Here is an 8,890-nt window from a genome sequence, read left to right as displayed (position 1 = left end):
TGGAAGGTAAATGCCAAGTATGCAGTTGGAGGAGATCACAGGAAAGAAAAAAAGCAAACATATCAAGCTGTGTAAAAAACAAAGGAGAGTTGGATACCTTACTTGTGACTTGGTCTGTTAAACAATATCCTTCAATTGCAAATTATACATTTAATTCAGTTGTTTCTACTGAATTATTTTTTGTGTATAATATTTTGGGTTATTTATCTGCTCTGATGAATTGCAATTTAACAAACCCTTGGTGGAAACAGTTTATTCTGATTTATAGAATGCTGTTCAATGAGACTGGCAACAATTGATTGGATAATGCAGGACACATATAGATAACTGCAGATATTTTAAAATAAAATAATTTGATGAGGTAGAGAAGCTATGTTCTCTTGTGGGGAATCCAGAACAAGGGGACATGATTTTAAAATTAGAACTAAGCTGTTCCAGAGTGAAATTAGAAATTACTTTCTCACACAAAGGGAAGTGGGTCTCTGGAGCTCACTCCACCAAAAGTCCATGGATGTTGGGAACAGTTGGAGCCTTAAAGACTGAGATTATTTAATATTTTTTTATTAGGGAAGTACATCATGGGATATGATAAAGGCAGGTAAAAGAAGTAGCGGTTCAGATCTGCTATGACCTAATAGAATGATAGAACAGGCTCGAGGTGCTGAATGGCGTTTCTATTCCTAAATTTCTAATGCCTTATCTTTCCAAAATTTGTTGTAGATTAACTAAATTATAAACTGTGAAACAAACAACTTTTTGGGGTTGCAATGACGACTCAGCTAGGTTAACTGGTCAGGATGTGTTTGGTGGTGGTATCCATTGGAAGTGGCAGCCACCGCAGAGGATGTCATCTTGAATTGTGGCTCTGCGAGGGGGTAAAAAGGTGAGAAGTGCAGGAAACGGTACAGACGCATTCAAGGACCCTATTAACTATGGTGGAGGAGAATCCTTTGCTGGGGAAAAAGGAAGATATACTAGAACTACTGTTGTGGTAGGTTTTATCATCAGAACGGACACAAAGGAGACAGAAGCTGGGAGAATGGAATAGAGTCCTTAGAGGATGTGGGGTTGGAGCAAGTGTAGTCAAAGTTGCCATGGGTATTAGGCTTATGGTAGATATTAGTTGGCTGCCTAGCAAAGAAATGGAGATAAGAAAACAGTGGAAGCAAAGAGAAACATCAGAAATCAACCAAGTTAAAGGGAAGGGTGGATCTTCCCATTCCATTTCTGGTAAGGACTCTATTCTGTTCTCCGACCAAACACACCTTACCCTCTCCTCCACTTTTAGTATTCTCTAAGGACCATTCCCTCCTTGACACCCTGATCTACTGTTCCATCACCCCCAACAACCTTCACCCCCTTCCCAGAGCACCTTCCCACACAAGTGCAGGAAATGCAACAGCTGCCCTTTCACCTCCTCCCTTCATAATGTTCAGGTCCCAAACACTCCTTCTTGGTGAAACAGTGACTTACTTGTCCTTCTTTCTGTTTAATGATTTGTATTTGCATATGAGGTGCCCTCTTCTAGACAAAATGCAGATTGGGTGATTGCTCTGCTGAACACCTCCATTTATTCTGTAAGCATGACCCTGAGATTTTGGTCGTTTGCCATTTTAATCCTCCATTTGTCTCCCAGTCTGACCTCTCTGTTCTTGACCTCCTACACTCCTCCAGTGAAGGACCTCGTCTTTCAGGTAAGTACTTTACAACCTTTTGAATTGAAAATTGATTTTGGTAGCTTCAAATCATAATCACTGTTCTCAGGTGCTGGAACTCTATCAGTCACAACTCTTCAAGATCCCAGTTTTCTGTTTCTTGACTGCTCCCTTTTACCTGACACCATCATCCCTTGTATCATTTCATCTATACCTGCCTTCCACCACATCACCAAACTTCTCTTTGTTCTTCCTTCCCCGCCTCCCCTCTGCCCACCTCCCCCACCTTTCCCTGCCTCTGTTCTTGGTTAAAAGTTATCACATTATTAACTTCTTCCAATTCTGACATATGGTCATCAACCTGAAACATTTAATCTGTTTCTCCCTCTGCAAACTCTGCCTAACTTGCTAAACATTTCCAGTATTTTCTGTTTTTATTCAGATTTCCAGCATCTACATACGGACAGAATTAGGAGCAGGAGTATTAGGAGCAAGGGTAGGATATTCGGCCCCTCGAGCCTGCCCCGCCATTTGATAAGATCATGGCTGATCTGATTGTGGCCTCAACTCTACTTTCCTGTCTACCCCCTATACACTTTAACTGCCTTGTCAATCAAGAGTGCGTCTTACTCAGCCTTAAAAATATTCAAGGACCCAACCTCCACTGCTCTCTGGAGAAGAAAATTCCTCAGACTAACAACCCTCTAAGAGAAAACATTTCTCTGAGAGACAAATTCTTCAGCATTTTATATTTGTTACCAGGGGGCTTAATGACAGAGAAAGTATGCTAAATCATTTTTATGATTCCTAATTTTTTGTTTTACATTTGCTGAATTTAAAATTGCGGCCTTATCTTAGGATTTATCATTTGGTCTAATTGCGGTAACAGCATTCATTAATATGCTAATATTCGAACATTGTAATTTTAATGTAATCCTACACATGGTGCAAGATTTTTTCTCCTCTGTCATTCAGCTCTATACCAATAAAGTCAAGTCATAGATGGGTCCCACAAAACTGCTTGAATGAGAGGCAGTTTGAAAGCAGAAAAACTGCAAACGGATTTGCTGGTGGCTGTCAAATGTTTTTTGGTATGTTGTGTCCCCTCCCAGAGCTCCTTGACACCCACAGGAATTAAGTTCTGTGGGAAATCTTGTCCAAATATGACTTTGCAAAGCCACCCCGTTGGCAAAATCATCTAACAGCAGAAACAAGGGCCTAGAAATCCTATTGCACCTGGAAGTGATAGTGCAGGTATGGGGTGAGTGGTAAACACACCTGCTTACTGGCACAAGAACCACATTAAATTGCCAGCTCATTAGAATGAGTCAATTGTATGGCTAATGTTACCTGTGCTATCCATTTACTCCCTTTTTCAGGGAGTGCAATATCCAGCTTCACTGATTCATGCCACTTAAATGCAACCAGCATCTCTTAAAGGGGAAGTGCACTACTGATAGCAGGAAACACTTCTAAAGATTAAAAAAAGTGCTGCAAGACCTGCAGGTCAGGTTCTCAGGTTCTCTGGTACCTCTTTGGAGGCCCTGGAATAGGAAGTTCTTGTTCCCCGCAGTGGGGTGGAAAGCCCACTGCCCTACACACTCTATAGTTTGAATTTAGTCTCCCAAACCACTACATCACCCCCACCCCAACTCCCAGAGCGGGTTGGGAGAATGGGAGGCGGTGGGTTGGGTGGGGGTGTGGTGGGGGGAGGCACTGTATAATTAGCTGGGAGGGCGCGGGACAGAGTGCTTGTCACCTTCTTGACTTTCCCTGATTAAGTCAGAGGCATGGAAGGATGAAGTCAGCCTCCCCACTCCTAGGCCAACTGAGGTTTTTAAATGGCCAGTACATGCCACTTAAAGCCTCATCCCATTGCCAGTGGTATTCTACCAATGGTGAGGCAGATTGCACACTATGCGGTGAGGTTGCCAGGTACCCTGCAGTTTTGGGGGGAGGGGGGTGTGACCTCCTAATCGGGCACCATGTGCCCTTCTGGGGGCTGGCACTGCTGGCAGAGATCACCCTGCCCTCCACAGTGACATCTCTTCCCCCCCATTCCTCCGTCAGGACTTGCCTGACTGGCTCTCGCAAGCCTTACCCATTCACTGTCTTTAAGGGCTTCCATTGCTGTCTGCAGCTCTGGGGCATCCTGCATTCCCAGCAGTGGCCACTGCTGCTGATGGCGCTGCTAGGATTGATAAGTTCTCAGTCTCTGATTGGCTGATAGCTCTTGGAGTCACGGTCATCACTGTTAAAGGCACAGGAACCCCAATGCATGCAGTTAACTACCTGGTGGCCACCTGAGCTTCTCGAGGAGCAGTTTGAGTTGTCAGAGAAGTTGTCCCACTGTCAAGAGCTCCATCATGCTGGTTGCCACTGTGATTTTCAGGGAGCTGACCAGCTGCTCCATGTTAGACAGAATGTAGCTGTAGCTGGATTCCTGCATGCATGCGCACTGCCACTGCCCGCGAGTTAGAATTTTGTGGTATGTGTTCGTCAATCTTTTTGAGGTATCAAGGGGTCTCAAAGTCTGTAGCAGGTCCTTCACAGAAAAGCTAGAATGCAATGTCACCCTCTGCGAAGCTGGTATCTGTGGCATCCTATTCTCATGCCCGAGCTCCTGTACAATTGTAGCTTGGTGATTTATGACGTGATGTCCACTCCTCTAATGTACCTCCTAAAGTGTCCATGGTGCCAGTGTCTGAGCCGCTGCTTGCTCAGATCAGATTGAGAGATGCTACATCTTCTGAAAAGCTGGCTGCCCCCAAGTGGCATAGGGATGTTGATTATTTTCACCATCTGAAGTAAAAGTGAGATACACATTAGCTTTTCTTGTGAAAGAAGAGCAGAAAGTGATAAATAACTCATGAAAGCAGCTGCAGTTTGTCATATAGGGCTGAATTTAATGAGCACAGTGGTGGCCCCATCCACAGCCTGACCCCAATCATTTCTTTTGTCAGTGGGACAACTTCCGTGACAACTCGCACTGTTCCTACAGAAGCCCAGGTGGCTACCGTCTCTGCTTTGACAGATATTCAGCTTCCAGAGTGTCACATCACTCCTGCATTCTGTTCTCATGCAGAGCCATAGGATTGCTGAGGTACCATCCTGTGGGACAAGTTTTGGCTCCTTGGAGGAGTCACTTGCTGTCCCCTCTCTCAGGGTGACATCAGGCCAGCTCCCCATTACACTCTGCCAGTGTTCTTGTTAGTGCCACCCTGGACTGGGCCAGACTGCCTCATTCTGAGTTGCTATAAACGACAGTCAAAGCCCATTGCAATTTGAGGTCAACCATCACAACCATCTGAAGTTTTCTCAAAGGAAGCTCAGCAGCATTAGGTTTACACTTTGAACGGGTGTTGGGATAAGTCAACAAGCATAAAAGATGGGCACTAAGGATTGTACAAGGGTGATTCTTAATTATTTCTATTACATATTATACACAGATTGAATTGGGTCCTTGGATTAATTTTTGTTTTGGTTTTGGTATCAATATTGGCAATGATGTGAAACAAGCCCCATAAGGTGGATTGAAGGAAGGCAATTGGATGGAGGTAATAAGGATGGTGATAAGGATTGCAGGACTATTAATGCATTCAGGTTAGAAAGGATGAGCTGCTCTCTAAGAATTCTGGCAGCTAAGGTCTGGTGGTCACTTGTAAGGAAATACAGACATTTTAAGTAAGTTGTATTGGTATTTAGGAATGAGTTTTAGCTTTAAAGTTTAAGTTTGACTTATATTTCTGTATCTGTGTGTTAACAAAGGTCAATGAAATTTTAGTTTCACTTTAAAAAGCTGTTTGCATGTCTAATGAGAAATTCACAACCCCTATAAAACAAAAGTAAATGCACAAGAGTAGAAAGAATAGTGTTGTTGCCTAGCAATGGGGGGCAAGGTAGGCAGACGTACATACAGAACTAAAGAAACAGCAGTTTTAAGTTCAGTTGAAGCCAGGATCCTAGAGAGACTGGACATTGGGAGAAGGAATTGCAGATTTCCCAAAAGAACAAAAAGGTCCCAAGCTAAAGAAAAAAAAACACAAAAATCCAGGAGAGTGGAAGAGGGGAAAAACCAAAGAGACCTTGTAGTCATTGGAAGGACAGGAATCTGGGAAAAGTTCCTGTTAAGTGAAGTTAAGAGTGAGGGGCAAAGAGAAAGGCTCTAAGCTTCAGTTTGAAGTGAGGATAGCTTGCGAGAAGCAAGAAGATTCAAAGAGACAACTGAAGGTCTGTATCCCTTTGTTATGGGCATGTGAAACAATGGTACTGTTGACGGCTGAATCAGAGAAACAGAGTGCATGGGAGACAGTTTGAATGAATGTGGTGACCCAAGGAAGAGGAACATCAGAAGAAGAGTTTGAAATTCTGGAGATGAACCCTTGTAGAAGGTGTCTGAGAGAAAACGTCAGTTTGGGAAAAGAGTCTAAGGTGAGCTCTTGGACAGTGGAGATTGGAAACCTTCATGTGAAGGACAGAATTCAGTGAGACTGGTTGGCTCACTGTGTCTTGGGGGAGTTGAGGAGAGATCCTTAGCATCTGGTTGAGATGACATCTGTCACTTGAGGTCAGAGTGTGGTGTGTCTGAACACAGGGTACCATAGGTTTACATGGACTGGGTACATTAAAGTATAAGATAGCTTTTGTGTCTTATGTTACCCTTACAAATCTGTATATATCTGTAAATGTATGGTTGTGGGTGAAGGGGTATTGTAATATAGTTCATCTTTTCTTCTTGAATAAATGTTTTATTCTTTTGTAAAATGTTCATCAGCTGACTCCTGTGACCCTGTTCATAGCTACTTCCATGTAATTAAACAAACAATTAAAAGTTAAGATCTATCAGTCTGGGTTCCACCCTGGGATCAGGCTTGTCCAGGGATAACCTCAGCTGGAGATCATAACATCAATGCTGTTATTGATCTTCCAGCTCTTCATACTACTGATTCTCCTTGTCCTCCTGCACTTCTTGCTATCAAGGTGTTGGTAAGGACTAGTCTTTCAGAATTACAGAATGAGGAAGCATACAGCACACAACCCCAAATCTGGAAACATAGTCAGGTCTGTATAGCAAGCTCCTCCCGCATAGTCCAGGTAGTGGATGTGTTGCTTGAGCACATTGACAGTCTGCTTGATGATGTTTCTGGTGGGAGCAAGGCTCTCATATGCCAACTCTGCAGCTATGCACATGTTCCTGACAGGAATTATGAGCCATGTCTGAAGAAGTTATCCCTTGTCATCCAGTAGCCAGCCTGAGACCTGATTGCCTGGTTGGAATAAAGGTGACATAGAGGACTGGGACATGGTGAATGAATTATATTTGCTGTCAGGATGCCATGCAGACACCTTGTATTCTTAGCGACCCATTATATGCTTGTAAAATGAGCATTATGCAATTGGATTTCTAGGCAAGGCATTTAATCACCATGAGAAAGAAATTTATAATGCTCAGAGTTGCTTTTCAGTACAGTATCAACATAGGCTGAAAGTCATCAAGCAGACAGCTAAGGGAGATCCGGGGCTCTTCTCCAGCCATCCCACAACATGAGTTATAAGAATGACATTTCCAACTCTTGTTTAGATATGTGACAAAAAGAAATCAATTAACCATTTAATTCATTCAAAAGTTGTTTGTAATGTATTGTATTTATATTGAAGGCATACAATTAACACATGCTCATAATGATTCAAAGATCAACAAACTATACAGTTTTAATAGAACCACTATGATAAGTCCCAAATATTTTTTTAAAATGCAATCTGTAGTAAGGGGCTTTCACTTTATTCACGAGGTTATAAAGACATGCTCAGTCTTTTACTGAAGTAGTTGTTTCCACATTTGAAAGGTGGTCAAAGGCTAAATATCCCCAGAAGGTTTGAAAGGTTTCTTGCAATCCAATGGAATGTTATGATTAGTTGGCGATTAGGTGATGAATAAGTAGAAACTAGCAGTTTTCAAGATTGACAAGATTGAACTACGCGAAAAATGGTTCCCATGGAAATGAAATGCTGAGAACACAGGTCAGGTTATTTAATTAGAGCTTGACAGATAGATTTAAGTTATCAATAGCATTACATGGCATTTTAGGAATTAAACATAACATTTTCTAGTCGACATGCAATAGATAGGCAGGGACAAATATTCCAATTGCACAATTTTCCTATGCAGGTTTGCATTTTTGTCTGCTGTTGTTCTTAAGAATATTTGTACAATTACACTTCTTTCTCCGCCCTATGTAGTGAACTTTTGTATTTATCAAGGTAAGGAATGTCCTCAGGGAGGATCGGGGTGCCTATCCCCAGCTGGCATCAAGCTCCCAAGGATTAGACATTTTTTACAAGTTAGGTGAAGAGTAAGAATGGTTTCTAAGTTCACCCAACAAAACATAACAATCCAGCCAAATACACTCCCACCATTGACTAATTTTGAATTAATTCAGTGCCAACAGCAACCATCCTTGCAGTTTCAAATTCCAGTTCTGCTTACCTTATAGCAGAATATTGGCATCAGGTATTTACATTTTGGTGATGTAGCACCAATAATTACAGCATTGCTAAATTTGGATTGAAATACTTCTAGCTCCAATTTTTGTATCAAAATGTATGAATGATACTGAAATTTCATAATATCTTGCATCATGTGCATGTATATGGAACGGTGATGGTGTTGAGATTTGGCTGAAGTTGAAGTTGAAGTGCATGCAGTATTATGAGCTGCACACAGTTAACACTTACCTAACAAACTCTGACAAGAGTTGACCTGAGGCCTCTGAGTATGTACCATTGCTATGTACCAGTATCAACATGCATCAGGCCAAGGGTCGATACATTGTCAGTTTCTCTACTCGCATAACATTAATCCACAACAAAATTATCATATTATGGAGATTTCCCCAATTGCCAGCATGATGAAAAATGGGGCACATTTACAAACATAGTGATGCACATCCTGTACCAAACTGCAGTGAACCAGATACAAAAACTGCGGAGCAAGTCAGGGAGCATTTGCAAAGAAAGGAAAACGCTATTTCTCTCACCATAGTTCCTTTTGTTTTATACTATAATTTTAGTCAGTTAACTATTCCTGTCCTCCACCTATATCACTTTGCAGCCTGTTCTTTTTAATTTCTTGTGCATGTTTTCCCACACTCTGTCCATATAAACAGTTTATCTCTGACCTCCTCGAGTTTCAATGATGGGTTATACATGAAATGGCATGTTTTTCAATTCTTCAC

Source organism: Carcharodon carcharias, chromosome 9 (assembly GCF_017639515.1).
Source record: "Carcharodon carcharias isolate sCarCar2 chromosome 9, sCarCar2.pri, whole genome shotgun sequence".
NCBI classification, from domain to species: domain Eukaryota; kingdom Metazoa; phylum Chordata; class Chondrichthyes; order Lamniformes; family Lamnidae; genus Carcharodon; species Carcharodon carcharias.
Note: the sequence above shows the minus strand (reverse complement) of the source record.